This window comes from Procambarus clarkii, chromosome 84, assembly GCF_040958095.1.
Source record: "Procambarus clarkii isolate CNS0578487 chromosome 84, FALCON_Pclarkii_2.0, whole genome shotgun sequence".
In the NCBI taxonomy this organism is placed as follows: Eukaryota; Metazoa; Arthropoda; class Malacostraca; order Decapoda; family Cambaridae; genus Procambarus; species Procambarus clarkii.
In genome coordinates, this window is record NC_091233.1 from 13147110 (window position 1) to 13163667 (window position 16558).

The following is a 16558-nucleotide window of genomic DNA, read 5'->3' on the forward strand; positions in this document are numbered from 1 at the left end:
GCTTATTAGGCAAATCGGGCCTTGCATAGTAGGCTGAGAAGTGCGTTCTGGCTACTAGGTACGACATATATATATATAAATATATATATATATATATATATATATATATATATATATATATATATATATATATATATATATATATATATATATATATATATATATATATATATATATATATATATATATATTGTGACGGGAAAGTGTTGGAGTGTAGATGTTCGTCAGTCCTCCAATGGCAGGTGTCGATGCCTAGTCACACTTACAAAAAAAAAAAGGTAGACTGCTTGCCTGTAGTCTGTCTGTCTGTGGTAAAGTAAGGGAAGACACGCAAAACACAAAGTATGAACAATGAAACTTTAATTAATATAGAAAACAAATTATAAACAAAGACAATCCCTTGGCAATGTACAGTGCAAAAGAACAAGTCAAAAACATTTAACATAAATGAATAATAGGGATGAAGTTACTCTACAATAATATAAAGTTAAGGGTGAAAAATAATCAGGTGCTGAGAATATGGCGCTAGCTGCGAGACATCCACCTGATACAGCATATATCAGTTAGTTGTTCACTGCTTGAGAGCACAAGGATATTCTGACTTCAATGGGTGGATCAAGCCCAGACATCGACTCAGGTAGAGGGCGCTGAGGTGCAGTGTGCAGGTGTGCAGTCGGCGAGTCATAAATAAGGAGCAGGCAGGCTGGGAAGGGTAGTTGGCTGGTTGATGACGAGCCGGCGTGGAGGGAGTGGAGCAGGGGGTAAGTCTTGGGAATGTTTTGCCTCCTGGTCAAAACGTTTTGTGCTATTGGGAGACGTATCTTGAAGGTAGCATCTTATTCTTGTATAATATACGTATCTTCATGTAGAGAAGAGCAGGCTCAATCTCTTGAAAGAGATTATCATCACAAAATATATATATATATATATATATATATATATATATATATATATATATATATATATATATATATATATATATATATATATATATATATATATATGTATATATATATATATATCTAGTAGCCAGAACGTCCCTAGTAGCCAGAATGCAGTTCTTGGCCTACTATGCAAGGCCCGATTTGCCTAATAAGCCAAGTTTTCCTGAAGTAATATATTTTCTCTGTTTTTTTCTTATGAAATGATAGAGCTACCCATTTCATTATGTATGAGGTCAATTTTTTTTATTGGAGTTAAAATTATCGTAGATATATGACCGAACCTAACCAACCCTACCTAACCTAGCCTAACCTATCTTTATTGGTTAGGTTAGGTTAGGTAGCCGAAAAAGTTAGGTTAGGTTAGGTTAGGTAGGATAGGTAGTCGAAAAAACATTAATTCATGAAAACTTTGCTTATTAGGCAAATCGGGCCTTGCATAGTAGGCTGGGAAGTGCGTTCTGGCTACTAGGTACGACATATATATATATATATATATATATATATATATATATATATATATATATATATATATATATATATATATATATATATATATATATATATATATATATTTTATTAAATATGACCGAAAAAGTAAGATTAATAATTCTAACACGAATTTTCTCAATCTTTCGTACATTATGCTTCACTGTTGGAGGTAAATCAAAAATCGCTTCTCCAAAATTCATTTTTATTTCTAGTCTGACGCGACACGGGCGCGTTTCGTAAAACTTATTACATTTTCAAAGACTTCACAAATACACAACTGATTAGAACTTGCATTTCCCTGATTTTATATCTACTTTTGAGTGAGGTGGGAAGGGTGATGTGGCATTACATTTGAGTGAGGTGGGAAGGATGATGTGGCATTAGAGGATATTAATAGGGTATTAAAAGTATCAACACAAGACAGAACACGAAACAATGGATATTGAATAGAAGTGTTTGTAGAAAGCCTATTGGTCCATATTTCTTGATGCTTCTATATTGGAGCGGAGTCTTGAGGTGGGTAGAATATAGTTGTGCAATAATTGGCTGTTGATTGCTGGTGTTGACTTCTTGATGTGTAGTGCCTCGCAAACGTCAAGCCGCCTGCTATCGCTGTATCTATCGATGATTTCTGTGTTGTTTACTAGGATTTCTCTGGCGATGGTTTGGTTATGGGAAGAGATTATATGTTCCTTAATGGAGCCCTGTTGTTTATGCATCGTTAAACGCCTAGAAAGAGATGTTGTTGTCTTGCCTATATACTGGGTTTTTTGGAGCTTACAGTCCCCAAGTGGGCATTTGAAGGCATAGACGACGTTAGTCTCTTTTAAAGCGTTCTGTTTCGTGTCTGGAGAGTTTCTCATGAGTAGGCTGGCCGTTTTTCTGTTTTTTTATGAAATATTTTTTTCTGGTTTATTTTTATGAAACAAGCCTGGACCATTCAGGCTTGTTCGCATTTGTGTTCCTCACGTGTGCCCCAAAGAATGAGGTGATTTGGTAAAATGCTATGCCCAAGATTACTCTCCGAGTGCCGGCGGTGGGGTGGTTCAAATAGCCTTGGCTATCACCTCATTATGTCTGGTCGTGATGGTCAAGTGGATTAAGGCGTCTTGTACATACCAGTTGCGTTGCTTCTGGGAGTATGGGTTCGAGTCACTTCTGGGGTGTGAGTTTTCAGTTGCATATTGTCCTAGGGACCATTCAGGCTTGTTCGCATTTATGTTCCTCACGTGTGCCCCAAAGAATGAGGTGATTTGGTAAAATGCTATGCCCAAGATTACTATCCGAGTGCCGGCGGTGGGGTGGTTCAAATAGCCTCGGACATCTCCTCATTATGTCCGGTCGAGATGGTCAATTGGATTAAGGCGTCTTGTACATACCACTTGCGTTGCTTCTGGGAGTATGGGTTCGAGTCACTTCTGGGGTGTGAGTTTTCAGTTGCATATTGTCCTGGGGACCATTCAGGCTTGTTCGCATTTGTGTTCCTCACGTGTGCCCCAAAGAATGAGGTGATTTGGTAAAATGCTATGCCCAAGATTACTATCCGAGTGCCGGCGGTGGGGTGGTTCAAATAGCCTCGGCTATCACCTCATTATGTCCGGTCGTGATGGTCAAGTGGATTAAGGCGTCTTGTACATACCAGTTGCGTTGCTTCTGGAAGTATGTGTTCGAGTCACTTCTGGGGTGTGAGTTTTCAGTTACATATTGTCCTGGGGACCATTCAGGCTTGTTCGCATATATATATATATATATATATATATATATATATATATATATATATATATATATATATATATATATATATATATATATATATAACTGAAAACTCACACCCCAGAAGTGACTCGAACCCATACTCCCAGAAGCAACGCAACTGGTATGTACAAGACGCCTTAATCCACTTGACCATCATGACCAGACATAATGAGGTGATAGCCGAGGCTATTTGAACCACCCCACCGCCGGCACTTGGATAGTAATCTTGGGCATAGCATTTTACCAAATCACCTCATTCTTTGGGGCACACGTGAGGAACACAAATGCGAACAAGCCTGAATGGTCCCCAGGACAATATGCAACTGAAAACTCACACCCCAGAAGTGACTCGAACCCATACTCCCAGAAGCAACGCAACTGGTATGTACAAGACGCCTTAATCCACTTGACCATCACGACCGGACATAATGAGGTGATAGCCGAGGCTATTTGAACCACCCCACCGCCGGCACTCGGATAGTAGTATGGGTTCGAGTCACTTCTGGGGTGTGAGTTTTCAGTTGCATATTGTCCTGGGGACCATTCAGGCTTGTTCGCATTTGTGTTCTTCACGTGTGCCCCAAAGAATGAGGTGATTTGGTAAAATGCTATGCCCAAGATTACTATCCGAGTGCCGGCGGTGGGGTGGTTCAAATAGCCTCGGCTATCACCTCATTATGTCCGGTCGTGATGGTCAAGTGGATTAAGGCGTCTTGTACATACCAGTTGCGTTGCTTCTGGGAGTATGGGTTCGAGTCACTTCTGGGGTGTGAGTTTTGAGTTGCATATTGTCCTGGGGACCATTCAGGCTTGTTCGCATTTGTGTTCCTCACGTGTGCCCCAAAGAATGAGGTGATTTGGTAAAATGCTATGCCCAAGATTACTCTCCGAGTGCCGGCGGTGGGGTGGTTCAAATAGCCTTGGCTATCACCTCATTATGTCTGGTCGTGATGGTCAAGTGGATTAAGGCGTCTTGTACATACCAGTTGCGTTGCTTCTGGGAGTATGGGTTCGAGTCACTTCTGGGGTGTGAGTTTTCAGTTGCATATTGTCCTGGGGACCATTCAGGCTTGTTCGCATTTGTGTTCCTCACGTGTGCCCCAAAGAATGAGGTGATTTGGTAAAATGCTATGCCCAAGATTACTATCCGAGTGCCGGCGGTGGGGTGGTTCAAATAGCCTCGGACATCTCCTCATTATGTCCGGTCGTGATGGTCAATTGGATTAAGGCGTCTTGTACATACCACTTGCGTTGCTTCTGGGAGTATGGGTTCGAGTCACTTCTGGGGTGTGAGTTTTCAGTTGCATATTGTCCTGGGGACCATTCAGGCTTGTTCGCATTTGTGTTCCTCACGTGTGCCCCAAAGAATGAGGTGATTTGGTAAAATGCTATGCCCAAGATTACTATCCGAGTGCCGGCGGTGGGGTGGTTCAAATAGCCTCGGCTATCACCTCATTATGTCCGGTCGTGATGGTCAAGTGGATTAAGGCGTCTTGTACATACCAGTTGCGTTGCTTCTGGGAGTATGGGTTCGAGTCACTTCTGGGGTGTGAGTTTTCAGTTACATATTGTCCTGGGGACCATTCAGGCTTGTTCGCATATATATATATATATATATATATATATATATATATATATATATATATATATATATATATATATATATATATATATATATATATATATATATATATATGTCGTATCTAATAGCCAGAACGCCCTTCTCGGCCTACTATGCAAGGCCCGATTTGCCTAATAGGCCGAGTGATTTTCTTTATTTTCAATAAATTGCTTCCAATTAGTTTATTTGAATTATTATTAATATATTATATTATGAACATACATTATTGAATAAGTTGTGTTAGTTTAGGTTAAGTTAGGTTAGGTTGGATTGGTTAGGTTCGGTCATATATCTACTTTAGTTTTAACTCAAATTTAAACAAACTAACTCATACATAATGAAATGGACAGATTTATCATTTCATAAGAAAAAATATATAAAATATAAAAATTCCGGAAAACTTGGCCTAGTAGGCAAATCGGGCCTTGCGTAGTAGGCCGAGTACGACGTTCTGGCTACTAGGTACAACATATATATATATATATATATATATATATATATATATATATATATATATATATATATATATATATATATATATATTTAGATATGTTGTACCTAGTTGTACAGATAAGCTTGCATAAGGGTATAAGGGTTGTAGAGATAAGCTCCCACAGCCTGTAAAGTGCCCCAGATGGCGAGCGTCTCAAATAGCCCTTGACAACCTAGTCCAGCTCCTGGCCTGCATGTGTGGCTTAGCCTCTTGGTCTGACGGAACTGCTTCTACCAACAGGAGAAGGGGCGAAGGCGGGTCTCTGGCACCTTAAAACCAGTTGCTTCGGGCAGATGGGATTCGTTAGCCTGGAAAGGCAGCTCATCAAGGGGAAGGAAAACCCCGAATTCAAACCTCTTCTCTCTTGTGGCTAAACCCACTCATGGGAAAGACTTCGGGAGACAACCCTGAGGAAAAATCCGGAGTCGGAGTCCCTAAGGCAGTTTGCAGCTGTTTACAGCTACATTCTGGCAACTCCTGCGACGACACTGGTGCCAAGCGTATCGGCGCTTGCCCTTCCCTTCGATCACATCGGTGGCGTGGAGAGGGTGGATCTGCTGCATAGGCAACAGCTGATCCTCCATAATTACTGCCCAGGCCTGTGCCCTGGAGAGGACACTCCAGCATCGCCTTGGCGGTGGCTCAACACGGGAAGTGACAGTTACCGGTGATAAGCCTACCACTCAATTGGCGTAGAGTTAGGCGCCAGGGGCTGCTTCCGTCGGTGGGAAAAATCATCCGATTTCATAAGACAGCTACCGCCCGCCTCAAGCTGGGCAGCCCCAAGCCAATATGTTTCTGTCCCGCCACTGTCCGCCTGCTCCACTGGGTGCGTGGGGCTTAGACCACAATCCAATAAGCGGATCGTCAACCCATGCACCAGGCAAAAGAAAACAAACACAGAGCCACCCAGCTCTCAAACTGGGCACATGGAATGTAAGGACCATGACACACGGGTCTCTCGGAAGATCTACTGGAAGTGAACGACGCCCGCAAGACAGCTGTGATCAACAATGAACTGCGCAGGCTCCAGATGGACATAGTCGCCCTGCAGGAAACACGTCTGCCCGCAACCGGCAGCATACGAGAGAAGGACTTTACCCTCTTCTGGCAGGGCAAACCACCAGAAGAGGTATGGGAGCATGGCGTTGGCTTTGCCATCAGGAACAGGTTGTTAGGGTCCATAGTTCCGCCTATGGAGGGGTCTGCAAGGATCATCAAACTTCAGCTTGATACAGCAGTAGGAATGGTCAGCCTCATCAATGCCTATGCACCAACACTGACCTCCTCTACCGAAGCGAAGGACAAGTTCTATGATGACCTCGGCCTAGCTCTCAGAGACATACCTCAACAAGAGGCAGTCTTCCTCCTGGGAGATTTTAATGCAAGAGTTGGTTCTGATTACAGCTCTTGGCCTTCCTGCCTGGGCCAGTTTGAATTTGGGAAGATGAATGAGAGTGGGCAGCGCCTCCTGGAGTTCTGCAGCCGTCATGATCTCTGCATCACCAATTCCTTCTTCGACACCAAGCCCCAGCATAAGGTTTCCTGGAGACATCCACGGTCCAAGCATTGGCACCCACTCGAACTGGTGCTTACGGGGCAAAACAATCTGAGAAATGTCAAACTGACCCGCAGCTTCCAGAGCGCAGATATCGACACCGACCACTCTCTCGTCGTTTGCAGAGTAAAGTTCCAGCCCCGAAAAATCCACAGAGCAAAAAAGGAGGAAAGACCACGCATTAACGTAAACAAGACCCGTAACCTTCACAAGGTGGAGGAATTCACTGCGGCGCTGGTAAATGCCCTTCCTGTACCACCCTGCGATAGCGCAAGTGAGAGGTGGTTACATCTCAGGGGCACTATTTTCAACACTGCCATGTCCACCTCGGTAAGAGGCAGAACAGTCAGCAGATTGGTTCGAGGCCAGTGCAGAGGAACTGTTACCCCTCGTAGAGGAAAAGCGACGAGCTCTCTCATCCTACAAGAACCTGCCCTCAGAAAGGAACCTACAGGCCCTCCGTACTGCCCGCAGTAGAGTTCAACAAACTGCGAGGCGTTGTGCTAACGATTACTGGCTTCGACTCTGTTCCAGCATCCAGACTGCGGCCACTGTCGGCAACATAAGAGGCATGTACGAAGGGATCAAAAAGGCAACAGGCCCTACACAAAACCGGACGGCTCCTCTAAAGTCAGCCACTGGAGAGATCATTAAAGACCGTGATCAGCAGATGAATCGCTGGGTGGAACATTACTCCAAACTCTACTCCAGAGAGAACTTGGTCAGCATAGAGGCTTTAGATGCAATTGAATGCCTGCCCATCATGGAAGAACTTGATCTTGAACCAACTGTGGAAGAAGTTGAGAAAGCAGTGGATTCACTTTCCTCAGGGAAGACTCCAGGAGACGACGGGATTCCGCCTGAAGCTCTCAAGTTCGCTCGTGGAACCCCTAAATCTGAGATTCATGAAATTCTGTGCCAGTGCCGGAGGAAGGGCTCGGTGCCACAAGACATGAGAGATGCAAACATCACCACTCTCTACAAAAATAAAGGTGACAGAAGCGATGTAAACAACTATCGCGGCATATCCCTCCTCAGCGTCGTTGGCAAACTCTTCGCTAGGGTTGTTTTGCTCAGGCTTCATATTCTGGCCGAAATAGGGTACCCCGAGTCACAGTGTGGTTTCCGAGTAGAGAGGTCGACCACTGACATGGTGTTCTCCCTGAGACAGCTTCAAGATATATATATATATATATATATATATATATATATATATATATATATATATATATATATATATATATATATATATATATATATATATATATATATATATATGTCGTACCTAGTAGCCAGAACGCACTTCTCAGCCTACTATGCAAGGCCCGATTTGCCTCATAAGCCAAGTTTTACTGAATTAATATATCTTCTCTAATTTTTTCCTTATGAAATGATAAAGCTACCCATTTCATTATGTATGAGGTAAATTTTTTTTTATTGGAGTTAAAATTAACGTAGATATATGACCGAACCTATCCAACCCTACCTAACCTAACCTAATCTATCTCTAAAGGCTAGGTTAGGTTAGGTGGCCGAAAAAGTTAGGTTAGGTTAGGTTAGGTAGGTTAGGTAGTCGAAAAAACATTAATTCATGAAAACTTGGCTTATTAGGCAAATCGGGCCTTGCATAGTAGGCTGAGAAGTGCGTTCTGGCTACTAGGTACGACATATATATATATATATATATATATATATATATATATATATATATATATATATATATATATATATATATATATATATATATATATATATATATATATATTTATATATATATATATATATATATATATATATATATATATATATATATATATATATATATATATATATATATATATATATATATGTCGTACCTAATAGCCAGAACGCACTTCGCAGCCTACTATGCAAGGCCCGATTTGCCTAATAAGCCAAGTTTTCATGAATTAATTGTTTTTCGACTACCTAACCTACCTAACCTAACCTAACCTAACTTTTTCGGCCACCTAACCTAACCTAACCTATAAAGATAGGTTAGGTTAGGTTAGGTAGGGTTGGTTAGGTTCGGTCATATATCTAAGTTAATTTTAACTCCAATAAAAAAAAATTGACCTCATACATATTGAAATGGGTAGCTTTATCATTTCATAAATACAAAATTAGAGAAAATATGTTAATTCATGAAAACTTGGCTTATTAGGCAAATCGGGCCTTGCATAGTAGGCTGAGAAGTGCGTTCTGGCTACTAGGTACGACATATATATATATATATATATATATATATATATATATATATATATATATATATATATATATATATATATATATATATATATATATATATTTATATATATATATATAAATATATATATATATATATATATATATATATATATATATATATATATATATATATATATATATATATATATATATATATATATATATATGTCGTACCTAATAGCCAGAACGCACTTCTCAGCCTACTATTCAATGCCCGATTTGCCTAATAAGCCAAGTTTTCATGAATTAATGTTTTTTCGTCTACCTAACCTACCTAACCTAACCTAACCTAGCTTTTTTTGGCTACCTAACCTAACCTTACCTATTAATATAGGTTAGGTTAGGTTAGGTAGGGTTGGTTAGGTTCGGTCATATATCTACGTTAATTTTAATTCTAATAAAAAAAAATTGACCTCATACATAATGAAATGGGTAGCTTTATCATTTTATAAGAAAAAAATTAGAGAAAATATATTAATTCAGGAAAACTTGGCTTATTAGGCAAATCGGGCATTGCATAGTAGGCTGAAAAGTACGTTCTGGCTACTAGGTACGACATATATATATATATATATATATATATATATATATATATATATATATATATATATATATATATATATATATATATATATATATATATATAACTGAAAACTCACACCCCAGAAGTGACTCGAACCCATACTCCCAGAAGCAACGCAACTGGTATGTACAAGACGCCTTAATCCACTTGACCATCACGACCGGACATAATGAGGTGATAGCCGAGGCTATATGAACCACCCCACCGCCGGCACTCGGATAGTTATCTTGGGCATAGCATTTTACCAAATCACCTCATTCTTTGGGGCACACGTGAGGAACACAAATGCGAACAAGCCTGAATGGTCCCCAGGACATATGCAACTGAAAACTCACACCCCAGAAGTGACTCGAACCCATACTCCCAGAAGCAACGCAACTGGTATGTACAAGACGCCTTAATCCACTTGACCATCAGAGAGAGAACTTGGTCAGCATAGAGGCTTTAGATGCAATTGAATGCCTGCCCATCATGGAAGAACTTGATCTTGAACCAACTGTGGAAGAAGTTGAGAAAGGAAGTGGGTTATCTATGATTTTGAGTAAAAAAAAATTGTGGTGCGCACTATAGGTGTATAAAGACAATGCCACCTTGTATAAGTGCCATAGGCATCCTTCTCATGATGTACTTATAAATACATCCTTAGTATCTTCTGTTATTTGTCAGGGATTGAAGTTCACTTGTCATATATCGGACCAAGTCTATAGTTTGTGTAGGCTGGAGGCCTGGTCGTCGACCGGGCCGCAGGGACGTTCAGCCCCGGAAGCACCTCAAGGTAGGCTAATCTTTGACGAGTTGCCGGCTTTCTGTCCTAGTCGAAGCCACTAGAGTGTGTAGCGAGTATACCTTATACTCGCTCCAATCTTTCATTACCTTAATGACAAACTAATTAGCACTAATTAACTATTACAATAAAATCATACAATAAAAGATAAAAAGCACTGTACAGGATCTGGGTGTACTCATGTCGGAAGAACTTACCTTTAAAGAACACAATAAAGTAGTCGTCACTCTCCCTACACTCACAACACCTACACAAACCCTACACCTGTTGCATGCTGCCTGCTGTGCATATATACCTATGTCCTACGGTGTTCTGGAGACACCACTCACAGTAGCTTCTCCAGCACCAGGCCGCCCAAAGTTTCATCGATGATAATGCTTCCGTGAGCTTCGCTTCTGCGGGTTTCTAGTGCGTCAGGAATTTCTCCAGGAAGATGTTTTCTAATGTCTCGACTAATACGCCTTATCCAGCATATGTCCTGGGGACCATTCAGGCTTGTTCGCATATATATATATATATATATATATATATATATATATATATATATATATATATATTTATATATATATATATATATGAATATATATATATATATATATATATATATATATATATATATATATATATATATATATTTATATATATATATATATAAATATATATATATATATATATATATATATATATATATATATATATATTTATATATATATATGTATATATATATATATATATATATATATATATATATATATATATATATATATATATATATATATATATATATTTATATATATATATGTATATATATATATATATATATATATATATATATATATATATATATATATATATATATATATATATTTATATATATATATATATATGTATATATATACGGCTTCTCCAATGGTTTCGTCGAAGACATCATAAGAAGGAAAGTGAAACGCCATGCAACCTCTGAAGAGACAACTAACACAACACCTATACCCCCTATTAGACTATTTTACAGGAACTTCTTTTCCACAGCTCATAAAACGGAGGAAAGGGTCCTGAAAGATATTGTTAATAGAAACGTTATCCCTACAGACAAAAATCAGAGGATAAACTGACGATTTACTATAAAACCTGACAAACGGCCAGCCTACTCATGAGAAACTCTCTAGACACAAAACAGAACGCTTTAAAAGAGACCAACGTCGTCTATGCCTTCAAATGCCCTCTTGGGGACTGTAAGCTCCAAAAAAACAGTATATAGGCAAGACAACAACATCTCTTTCTAGGCGTTTAACGATGCATAAACAGCAGGGCTCCATTAAGGAACATATAATCTCTTCCCACAACCAAACCATCGCCAGAGAAATCCTAGTAAACAACACAGAAATCGTCGATAGATACAGCGATAGCAGACGGCTTGACGTTTGCGAGGCACTACACATTAAAAAGTCAACACCAGCAATCAACACCCAATTAATGCACAACTATATTCTACCCACCTCAAGACTCCGCTCCAATATAGAAGCATCAAAAAATATGGACCAATAGGCTTTCTACAATCACTTCCATTCAATACCCATTGTTTCGTGTTTTGTCTTGTGTTGATGAATTTAATACCTATTAATACCACCTCACCCCATCCACCTCACTCAAATGTAGATAAAAACAAATCGGAGATGTGTAAGTTCTATTCAGTTGTGTATGTGTAAACTAAAGTCTTTGAAAAAGTAATAAGTTTTACGAAACGCGCTCAAGTGTCGCGTCAGACTAGAAATAAAAATGAATTTTGGAGAATTGATTTTTGAATTACCACCAACAGTGAAAAGGAATGTACGAAAGATCGAGAAAATTCGTGTTAGAATTATTAATCTTACTTTTTCGGACATATTTAATAATATATGTCTACAGGAAAGACTGCTACCAAAATATACCAATATATATATATATATATATATATATATATATATATATATATATATATATATATATATATATATATATATATATATATATTTATATATATATATATATATATATATATATATATATATATATATATATATATATATATATATATATATGTCGTACCTAATAGCCAGAACGCACTTCTCAGCCTACTATTCAAGGCCCGATTTGCCTAATAAGCCAAGTTTTCATGAATTAATGTTTTTTCGTCTACCTAACCTACCTAACCTAACCTAACCTAGCTTTTTTTGGCTACCTAACCTAACCTTACCTATAAATATAGGTTAGGTTAGGTTAGGTAGGGTTGGTTAGGTTCGGTCATATATCTACGTTAATTTTAACTCCAATAAAAAAAAATTGACCTCATACATACAGAAAAGGGTAGCTTTATCATTTCATAAGAAAAAAATTATAGTAAATATATTAATTCAGGAAAACTTGGCTTATTAGGCAAATCGGGCCTTGAATAGTAGGCTGAGAAGTGAGTTCTGGCTACTAGGTACGACATATATATATATATATATATATATATATATATATATATATATATATATATATATATATATATATATATATATATATATATATATATATATGTCGTACCTAATAGCCAGAACGCACTTCTCAGCCTACTATGCAAGGCCCGATTTGCCTAATAAGCCAAGTTTTCATGAATTAATGTTTTTTAGACTACCTAACCTACCTAACCTAACCTAACCTACCTTTTTCGGCAACCTAACCCAACCTAACCTATGAAGATAGGTTAGGTTAGGTTAGGTAGGGTTGGTTAGGTTCGGTCATATATCTACGTTAATTTTAACTACAATAAAAAAAAATTGACCTCATACATAATGAAATGGGTAGCTTTATCATTTCATAAGAAAAAAATTAGAAAAAATATATTAATTCAGGAAAACTTGGCTTATTAGGCAAATCGGACCTTGAATAGTAGGCCAAAAAGTGAGTTCTGGCTACTAGGTACGACATATATATATATATATATATATATATATATATATATATATATATATATATATATATATGTCGTACCTAGTAGCCAGAACTCACTTTTTGGCATCTATGCAAGGCCCTATTTGCCTAATAAGCCAAGTTTTCCTGAATTAATATATTTTTCTAATTTTTTTTCTTATGAAATGATAAAGCTACCCATTTCATTATGTATGAGGTCAATTTTTTTTATTGGAGTTAAAATTAACGTAGATATATGACCGAACCTAACCAACCCTACCTAACCTAACCTAACCTATCTTTATAGGTTAGGTTTGGTTAGGTAGCCGAAAAAGTTAGGTTAGGTTAGGTTAGGTAGGTTAGGTAGTCGAAAAACAATTAATTCATGAAAACTTGGCTTATTAGGCAAATCGGGCCTTGCATAGTAGGCTGAGAAGTGCGTTCTGGCTACTAGGTACGACATATATATATTTATATATATATATGTCGTACCTAGTAGCCAGAACGCACTTCTCAGCCTATTATGCAAGGCAAAATTTGCCTAATAAGCCAAGTTTTCCTGAATTAATATATTTTCTCTAATTTTTTTCTTATGAAATGATAAAGCTACCCATTTCATTATGTATGAGTTCAATTTTTTTTATTGGAGTTAAAATTAACGTAGATATATGACCGAACCTAACCAACCCTACCTAACCTAACCTAACCTATCTTTATAGGTTAGGTTAGGTTAGGTAGCCGGAAAAGTTAGGTTAGGTTAGGTTAGGTAGGTTTGGTACTCGAAAAACAATTAATTCATGAAAACTTGGCTTATTAGGCAAATCGGGCCTTGAATAGTAGGCTGATGAGTGCGTTCTGGCTACTAGGTACGACATATATATATATATATATATATATATATATATATATATATATATATATATATATATATATATATATATATATATATATTTATATATATATATATATATATGTATATATATATATATATATATATATATATATATATATATATATATATATATATATATATGTCGTACCTAATAGCCAGAACGTACTTATCAGCCTACTATTCAAGGCCCGATTTGCCTAATAAGCCAAGTTTTCATGAATTAATGTTTTTTCGACTACCTAACCTACCTAACCTAACCTAACCTAACTTTTTCTGCTACCTAACCGAACCTAACCTATGAAGATAGGTTTGGTTAGGTTAGGTAGGGTTGGTTAGGTTCGGTCATATATCTACGTTAATTTTAACTCCATTAAAAAAAAATTGACCTCATACATAAAGAAATGGGTAGCTTTATCATTTCGTAAGAAAAAAACTAGAGAAAACATATTAATTCATGAAAACTTGGCTTATTAGGCAAATCGGGCCTTGCATTGTAGGCTGATAAGTGCGTTCTGGCTACTAGGTACGACATATATATATATATATATATTTATATGTATATATATATATATATAAATATATATATATATATATATATATATATATATATATATATATATATATATATTCATATATATATATATATAAGTATCTACGTCACTTCGGTAAGTGAGTATTTCATTTGTTGAACATGACAAATCACTTGCAATAAAATGTTGCTTGTAAACAAAGCCTCCACCTATATGGCGATTTTTAATCATTTTTGTCTACATATCCTGTTTCCAATTCATCTTTATGCAGGGGTTTACCTATGATAAAGACACACACATACCATGCCATGTAGAATGTTTTTCATGAGGTAAAACGGCTGGCCGAACTGTGAGAAGTCTTTTTTGTTCGCATTAGTGAGGTTGTAGGGCAAGGATGAGGGGGCCACTAGCAGGTGTCGTCGAATGTATTCAACCAACTCTGGGTCGTCCTGCAGGATTGACATGCTCGTCTCTTTCGTTACCATACTCTCTGAAATATAGACATACTTGTTTCTTTAGTATAATTTCTCGTTATAAATTTTACATAATGAGTTGTGATTGCAAATATTAACATAAGCATAAACATTGCAGATAGAAATCTGTAATGTTTCTATAAAATTGTAATTATGTGAGACTGACAGTGTCAGTCTCCGTGGTGTACTGGTAAGACACTCGCCCGGCGCTCCGCGAGTGCTTTGTCATGGGTTCGTATCCTGGCCGGGGAGGATTTTCTGGGCTCAAATTCTTAACTGTAGCCTCTGTTTAACTCAATAGTAAAATGTATTCTTGGTTGTAAAAACGATTCTTCGCGGCGGGGATCGTATTTCAGGGACTTGCCCGAAACGCTACGCTTACTAGTGGTTGTACAAGAATGTAACAACTCGTGTATATATCTCAAAAAAAAATAGAAAAAAATGCAGAGCCTCCTGGGCTGAGGGAGTCAGCCTCTTGGGCTGAGGGAGTCAACCTCCTGGGCTGAGAGAGATACTATCTAAGTCAGATAGTATCTCTGACTGGTGGAGAGAGTCATTGTATCTCTCAGCCCAGTTGACCAACTGAGGGGTACGTTTTCACTTAAAAGTGAACAGATGCATCAGATGGAGGGAAATGTTTTTAAGTGTCAATGTCTTGCCTCGGGAACTAAACCCCAGGACATTTTGTTTGAGAACCAACTCGCTGATCACTCTGCTGCAGAACCAATATTAGTGTAACAATATTGGTAATTAAGGACAGGGCAGGAAATACTCTTTTTTTCCTTGAAGCTATGAGGGTTATGTAGCTGTAACGAACTAGTGCTCTAGCCTCAGATCCACAATCCAGCCTTTTGAGTCAACTGACGCAGTAATGTAATAGGCTATGCCTGTTATCCCTAAGTATCACCTTTTTTGCATTCATTTGTTATTTTCCATGAACGTTCTCATTTTGTTACCTTACTTCTCCTTTACCATTAAGTGTTTAACCCCCTCTCATCTTTAGTTAAATACCTTTTTGTCTAGTTATTGTCTATTTGCCAACAACGCTTTGTGTAATAGTGTCCTCATTTGAATATGTAACTCCTCATTAGTATGTGTAACTCCTACAATTGTACATTACTATTATGTTCTTTGTACACACATTCTTTTGAATAAACATTATCATTATAGCTGAATAAATATCATTGCACTGCCTATCTTCTAAGGATAGATGATAAAAAGTATAAAATTACTAGAGCCA

The 16558-nt window shown here is 37.6% G+C and overlaps 1 long non-coding RNA gene across 1 annotated transcript; it reads right to left on the bottom strand.

Annotated features, from left to right (window-relative positions):
• Positions 1–343: 343 nt before the first annotated feature.
• Positions 344–15277, bottom strand: LOC138358552 (uncharacterized). The gene is made up of 2 exons (XR_011225443.1): positions 15148–15277; positions 344–888 (listed from the first exon to the last, which is right to left on the bottom strand). It is a non-coding gene; the product is annotated as an uncharacterized lncRNA (long non-coding RNA).
• Between the last annotated feature and the right edge of the window lie 1281 nt (positions 15278–16558).